The following is a 7,701-nucleotide window of genomic DNA, read 5'->3' on the forward strand; positions in this document are numbered from 1 at the left end:
TATTACAAACACCTCTATGCAAATAAACTAGAAAATCTAGAAGAAATGGATAAATTCCTCAACACATACACCCTCCCAAGACTAAACCAGGAAGAAGTTGAATCTCTGAATAGACCAATAACAGGAGCTGAAATTGTGGCAATAATCAATAGCTTACCAACCAAAAAAAGTCCAGGACCAGATGGGTTCACAGCCGAATTCTACCAGAGGTACAAGGAGGAGCTGGTACCATTCCTTCTGAAACTATTCCAATCAATAGAAAAAGAGGGAATCCTCCCTAACTCATTTTATGAGGCCAGCATCATCCTGATACCAAAGCCTGGCAGAGACACAACAAAAAAAGAGAATTTTAGACCAATATCCTTGATGAACATTGATGCAAAAATCCTCAATAAGATACTGGCAAACAGAATCCAGCAGCACATCAAAAAGCTTATCCACCATGATCAAGTGGGCTTCATCCCTGGGATGCAAGGCTGGTTCAATATACGCAAATCAATAAATGTAATCCAGCATATAAACAGAACCAAAGACAAAAACCACATGATTATCTCAATAGATGCAGAAAAGGCCTTTGACAAAATTCAACAACCCTTCATGCTAAAAACTCTCAATAAATTAGGAATTGATGGGACGTATCTCAAAATAATAAGAGCTATTTATGACAAACCCACAGCCAATATCGTTCTGAATGGGCAAAAACTGGAAGCATTCCCTTTGAAAACTGGCACAAGACAGGGATGCCCTCTCTCACCACTTCTATTCAACATAGTGTTGGAAGTTCTGGCCAGGGCAATTAGGCAGGAGAAGGAAATAAAGGGTATTCAATTAGGAAAAGAGGAAGTCAAATTGTCCTTGTTTGCAGATGACATGATAGTATATCTAGAAAACCCCATTGTCTCAGCCCAAAATCTCCTTAAGCTGATAAGCAACTTCAGCAAAGTCTCAGGATACAAAATCAATGTGCAAAAATCACAAGCATTCTTATACATCAATAACAGACAAACAGAGAGCCAAATCATGAGTGAACTCCCATTCACAATTGCTTCAAAGAGAATAAAATACCTAGGAATCCAACTTACAAGGGATGTGAAAGACCTCTTCAAGGAGAACTACAAACCACTGCTCAAGGAAATAAAAGAGGATACAAACAAATGGAAGAACATTCCATGCTCATGGGTGGGAAGAATCAATATCATGAAAATGGCCATCCTTCCCAAGGTAATTTACAGATTCAATGCCATCCCCATCAAGCTACCAATGACTTTCTTCACAGAATTGGAAAAAACTACTTTAAAGTTCATATGGAACCAAAAAAGAGCCCGCATCGCCAAGTCAATCCTAAGCCAAAAGAACAAAGCTGGAGGCATCACACTACCTGACTTCAAACTATACTACAAGGCTACAGTAACCAAAACAGCATGGTACTGGTACCAAAACAGAGATATAGATCAATGGAACAGAACAGAGCCGTCAGAAATAATGCCACATATCTACAAGTATCTGATCTTTGACAAACCTGACAAAAACAAGAAATGGGGAAAGGATTCCCTATTTAATAAATGGTGCTGGGAAAACTGGCTAGCCATATGTAGAAAGCTGAAACTGGATCCCTTCCTTACACCTTATACAAAAATCAATTCAAGATGGATTAAAGACTTAAATGTTAGACCTAAAACCATAAAAACCCTAGAAGAAAACCTAGGCAATACCATTCAGGACATAGGCATGGGCAAGGACTTCATGTCTAAAACACCAAAAGCAATGGCAACAAAAGCCAAAATTGACAAATGGGATCTAATTAAACTAAAGAGCTTCTGCACAGCAAAGGAAACTACCATCAGAGTGAACAGGCAACCTACAAAATGGGAGAACATTTTCGCAACCTACTCATCTGACAAAGGGCTAATATCCAGAATCTACAATGAACTCCAACAAATTTACAAGAAAAAAACAAACAACCCCATCAAAAAGTGGGCGAAGGACATGAACAGACACTTCTCAAAAGAAGACATTTATGCAGCCAAAAAACACATGAAAAAATGCTCACCATCACTGGCCATCAGAGAAATGCAAATCAAAACCACAATGAGATACCATCTCACACCAGTTAGAATGGCAATCATTAAAAAGTCAGGAAACAACAGGTGCTGGAGAGGATGTGGAGAAATAGGAACACTTTTACACTGTTGGTGGGACTGTAAACTAGTTCAACCCTTGTGGAAGTCAGTGTGGCGATTCCTCAGGGATCTAGAACTAGAAATTCCATTCAACCCAGCCATCCCATTACTGGGTATATACCCAAAGGACTATAAATCATGCTGCTATAAAGACACATGCACACGTATGTTTATTGCCGCATTATTCACAATAGCAAAGACTTGGAACCAACCCAAATGTCCAACAATGATAGACTGGATTAAGAAAATGTGGCACATATACACCATGGAATACTATGCAGCCATAAAAAATGATGAGTTCACGTCCTTTGTAGGGACATGGATGAAACTGGAAATCATCATTCTCAGTAAACTATCGCAAGAACAAAAAACCAAACACCGCATATTCTCACTCATAGGTGGGAATTGAACAATGAGAACACATGGACACAGGAAGGGGAACATCACACTTCAGGGACTGTTGTGGGGTGGGGGGAGGGGGGAGGGATAGCATTGGGAGATATACCTAATGCTAGATGACAAGTTGGTGGGTGCAGCGCACCAGCATGGCACATGTATACATATGTAACTTACCTGCACATTGCGCACATGTACCATAAAACCTAAAGTATAATAATGATAATAATAATAATAATAATAAAAGAAAGAAAAAAAAGAGAAAAATACAAAAAAAAATAAAATAAATAAATAAATAAATAAATAAATTCATAATGAACTACCAAAAAAAAAAAAAAAAAAAAGAAAGACTTGAGGAACAAAAAATATATGACATATATAAAATAATAAACAAAATAAAACATGTATATCCTACTTATAAATCAAAAGGCAGAGATAGTCACAATGGACCCTCCCCACCAAAAAAACCAACTATATCACTACGTATGTACTGTCTACAAGAGACAAACTTTAGATCAAAAGACACAAATAGGTTGAAAGTAAAAAGATTTTTAAAAATATGGCATGCATGAAGTAATCAGAGAGAGCTGGAGTGGCTATACTACTGTGAGGCAAAATAGATTTTAGGACAAAAATTGTTACTTGAAAAAGTACATTTTATAATGATAAGAAGGTCAATCTATCAGGTATATATAATGATTATAAACACATATGGCCCTAACAACAGAACCCCAAAAATATGCGAAGCAAAAACTTACAGAATTGAAGTGAGATATGGATAATTCAAGAATATAGTTGGAGACATCAATACTCCACTTTCAATAATAGAATGAACAACTAAGGAAAAGATCAACCAAGAAAGAGAAAAGACTTAACTAACACTATAAATCCACTAGACCTAACAGACTTCTAGAGAACATTCCACCCAACCGCAGCAGAATATACATTTTTTTAAGTGCACATGAACATTCTCCAAGATAAACCATATGTTATACCATAAAACAAGCCTCAGTAAATTTTAAAAGATTAAAATCATACAAGGCCAGACACAGTGGCTCATGCCTATAATCCTAGCACTTTGGGAGGCCGAGGAGGGTGGATCACCTGAGGTCTGGAGTTCAAGACCAGTCTGGCCAACATGGCGAAACCCTGTCTCTACTAAAAATACAAAAATTAGCCGGGCATGGTGGCACATGCCTGTAATCCCAGCTACTCAGGAGGCTTAGGCAGGAAAATCACTTGACCCAGGAGGCAGAGGTTGCAGTGAGCAGAGACCATGCCATTGCACTCCAGCCTGGGCCACAGGAAACTGTCTCATTTAAAAAAAAAAAAAATCATACAAAATATATTCTGCAATCACAATGAAATTAAAAGATAAATCAACAGAAAAAAATTTAGAAAAATCAGAAATATGTGGAAATTAAACAATACATTCTTAATTAACCAATGGATTAAAGAAGAAATCACAAAAGAAATTAGAAAATACTTTGAGATAAATCCAAATGAAAACACAACATACTAAAACTTATGGGATACAGGAAAGCAATGCTTAGAGGAAAATTTATTGCTATAGAGGCCTATATTTAAAAAACAACAAAGGTCCCAAATCAATAGCCTAATTTTCCACCTTAAAAAACTATAAAAAAGAGCAAACTATACCCACACCAAGCAGAAGGAATGAAATAATAAAGATTAGAGGGACGTTAATATAATGGAGAATATAAAATGAGAATATAAAAATGAAAGAAAAATAATTTAAAGGTGTTTTCAAAATATCAGCAAAATTGATAAGCTTTTAACTAGGTTGACCACATTAAAAAAAACTCAAATAACTAAAATAAGTAATGAAAAAAGGGATATTACAATATAGATTATCTATATTATCTAATATATTACATTAGATAAAATATCTAATATATATTTCTAATATCTATATATCTAATATAGATATATATTATCTAATACAAATGGGCACATTCTCTGAAAGGCTTAAATATCAAAACTACTGTGCTACCATGTTTATTGCAGTATTATTGTGAATAAATAGCCAAGATATGGAAATAACCTAAGTATCCATCAACAGAACTCTCAGGACGGAAAAGTGGATATAAAGAGGGCATTCCTCAAAAACATTGAAAGGCAACCTCCTGGCATCTGGGTAAAAAAGACTAAAATCATGGTTAAGTAACGGACACACTGAAAGCTTGGGAGGAAAAGCTGGGGAGAGAGATTATTTGAATAATTAGTGTATCAAAAAGTTTCTGGCCGGGCGGGGTGGCTCACGCCTGTAATCTCAGCACTTTGGGAGGCCAAGGCAGGCAGATCACAAGGTCAGGAGATCGAGACCATTCTGACTAACACGGTGAAACCCCGTCTCTACTAAAAATACAAAAAATTAGCCGGGCATGGTGGTGGGCGCCTATAGTCCCAGCTACTCAGGAGGCTGAGGCAGGAGAATGGCGTGAACCTGGGAGGCGGAGCTTGCGCTGAGCCGAGATCACATCACTGCATTCCAGCCTGGGCGACAGAGCGAGACTCCATCACAAAAAAAAAAAAAAAAAAAAGTTTCTGAATGTATTGGACATCCACAAAAGCACATGCATACCCACAGAATGATGCATGTAATATGCAAACTGTCCAGACTTTACCTTTTGTTTTTTTATTATGAAGTATGCAAAGAAACAAGAAAGTATGGCTAGGAGAAATTAAAATAAACTGCTACTAAGGAAGCACAGATATTGGACCAAAACTTTAAATCAACTGTCTTAAAAATGTTCAAAGAGCTAGGGGAAGATAGGTTAATTGAAATTGTTCAGCCTGAAGAAAAGGAAGAAGAATGAAGAAAAATTTATAGCGCCTCAGAGACCTATAAGACACCCTTAAGTGTACCACTTGTGCATGGTGGGAGCTCCAGAAAAAGAAGAGAGAGAGAAAGGGAAAGAAAAAATATTTAAAGAAGTAATGGCTGAAAATGTTACAAATTTCATAAAAGAAATGAATGTACACATTCAGGAAGCTCAACAAACTCCAAAAGAATAACATAAAAGATCCACACTGATACCTGACAATAAAACTTTCAAAAGAGAAAGACATTTTGAAAGAGAAAATCTTGAAAGCAGCAAAAGAGAAGTGATTCCTCACATATAAAGATACTGAAGGTGAACAGCCAATTTCTCAGCAGAATTGATGGAAGTGAGAAAGCAGTGAGACAACATATTTACAGTTGAAAAAAATACCATCAACCAGAAATTCTACATTCAGCAAAACTACCTTTCAGAAATAAAGAAGAAATTAAGACATTCCCAGATAAACAAATCCTAAGGAGTTCATCTATAGTAGGCCTGCCATACAAGAAATTCTAAAAGGATATCCTCAAGTAGAAATGAAAGATATAGTAACTTGAAGCCATATGAAGAAATAAAAAATACTGGTTTTGGTATCTATATAGGTGATTTAATAGCAAGCATGGTATTTTTAGTTTGAACCTCTCCTTATGTATGATTTAAATGATGGATGTACAAAATAATTATAATAAATCTATGTTAATAGGCACACACTGTATAAAGATGAATTTGTGACAACAATAACATACAAAAAAAGGAGAGATAGACATGTATTATATAAGAGCAGGGTTTTGTATACCATTGAAGCTAGGATGGTTTTAATTCAAAATAGGCTGTTATAAGTTTAGGAGGCTAATTGTAATCCCTAAGTAACTACTAAGACAATAACTAAAAACATATATACAGAAAAGGAATGAGAAAGGAATCAGCATGTTACACTATAAAAAAATCAACTAAACACAAAGGATGGTAGTAATGGAAGAACTGAGGAACAAAAAAGATATAACATATAAAACTAAATAGCAAAATGACAGAAGTAAGTCCTTCCATAGCAGTAATTACTTTAAATGTAGATGGATTAAGCTTTCCAATAAAAAGACAAAGATTGGCAGAATAGATTTTTTAAAATGTAATCTGACTATATAGTGTGAGATTCTTTTTAGTTTCAAAGACATTAATAAGTTGAAAATATAACTATGGAAAGAGATATTCCATGCAAATAATAACCAAAAGAGAGCTGGAGCTGCTATACTAATATCAGACAAAATAGACTTTAAGTCAAAAACTGTTATGAGGGATGAAGAAGTGCATTATATATTGATAAAAGCATCAATTAAACAAGAAGACTTTATTTCTTCTTGTTTGTAATAGTTATTTATAGAAAATAATTATTTGTAGAAAACAACAAGCTCAAATTACATGAAGCAAACATTGACAGATTTGAAGGTAAAAGCAGACAGTTCTACAATAATAGTTGGAGATTTTAATATCCCACTTTTTTTGTGTGAAATAGGGTGTCACTCTGTGGCCCAGGCTGAAGTGCAGTGGCACAATCATGGCTCAGACAGCCTCAACCTCCGGGTCTCAAGCAATCCTCCCACCTCAGCCCACCAGTAGCTGGGACCACAGGTGCACACCACCACACCCAGCTGATTTTTTGTGTTTCCCACTTTCAATAATGAGTAGAACACTAGACAGAAGACCAGTAAGAAAATATAGGACTTGAACAACACTATCAACCAATTAGACCTAACACATATGAAGAACATTCCACCCAACAATAGCAAATACACATTCTTTCCACGGAATATTCTCCAGGATAAACCATATGTTAGGCCACAAAACAAGCCTTAATATATTTTAAAAGATTGAAACCATACAATGTATCTTCTCTGAACACAGCAGAATGAAGCTAGAAATCAATAAGAGAAGGAAAACTGGAAAATTCATACATATTTGGAAATTAGACAACATACTTTTAAACAACCAATGTATCAAAGAAAAAAATCACAGAGAAAATGAGAAAATATCTTCGGATGAATGAAAACATAACACCAAACACTTGAGAGATGCAGCAAAAGCATCAGCACAGAGGGAAATTTTTTATCTATAAAACAGCTACATTAAAAAAAAATCTCGAATTAATAAATCATCATTTTGTAAAATATATACATACCTATAGATATAGACGCATAGATTTGCATGGGGGTATTTCCAGAGGGATACACATCAAAATGTCAATAAAGGTTATCTCTTGAGTGTTTGGGAATTTTTTTCTTTAT

General features: G+C 35.4%; 1 protein-coding gene across 12 annotated transcripts in view; it reads right to left on the reverse strand.

The window, feature by feature from the left end:
- IGSF11 (immunoglobulin superfamily member 11) overlaps positions 1–7,701 on the reverse strand; it is a 301,378-nt gene that overhangs the window by 292,432 nt on the left and 1,245 nt on the right. The gene's annotated exons all lie outside the window — the stretch shown is intronic.

Source organism: Pongo pygmaeus, chromosome 2 (genome assembly GCF_028885625.2).
Source record: "Pongo pygmaeus isolate AG05252 chromosome 2, NHGRI_mPonPyg2-v2.0_pri, whole genome shotgun sequence".
Classification (NCBI taxonomy): domain Eukaryota; kingdom Metazoa; phylum Chordata; class Mammalia; order Primates; family Hominidae; genus Pongo; species Pongo pygmaeus.